Source organism: Penaeus monodon, chromosome 15, assembly GCF_015228065.2.
Source record: "Penaeus monodon isolate SGIC_2016 chromosome 15, NSTDA_Pmon_1, whole genome shotgun sequence".
Lineage (NCBI taxonomy): Eukaryota > Metazoa > Arthropoda > Malacostraca > Decapoda > Penaeidae > Penaeus > Penaeus monodon.
The window spans coordinates 11608735-11609031 of record NC_051400.1 but is presented as its reverse complement, the minus strand read 5'-3'; the positions used below and the strand labels follow the sequence as shown (position 1 = coordinate 11609031).

Sequence of the window (297 nt, the reverse complement as noted above, 5' to 3'; positions counted from 1 at the left end):
GCAAAATGATGGCACACATGGATTATGTGTGAATGAAAATTAAACAGAAGATGAATATAATTGGATGTATGATATAATGAACAGTTTTCAGCTAACATTGGAAAGTTACATCTCTACATGAGGATGCACAGAGATTGACTTTTCTGCACTGGACCCATTAGATCCAGGGGACGTTACCATTATGTTATGAAAAAATTGTTAGTATGGGGCAGATGACATTCAAATATCGTTATCAGTTAGTAAATTTGAAGTACGAAAATGTGTTCTATCACTGTTGGAGATGGATTATTTTTCATT

At 33.7% G+C, this 297-nt stretch overlaps 1 protein-coding gene across 1 annotated transcript in view; it reads right to left on the bottom strand.

Moving 5' to 3' along the window:
* Window positions 1–297, bottom strand: part of LOC119581745 (peroxisomal membrane protein PEX14-like) — a gene marked incomplete in the record, with an annotated part of 13582 nt that overhangs the window by 7329 nt on the left and 5956 nt on the right.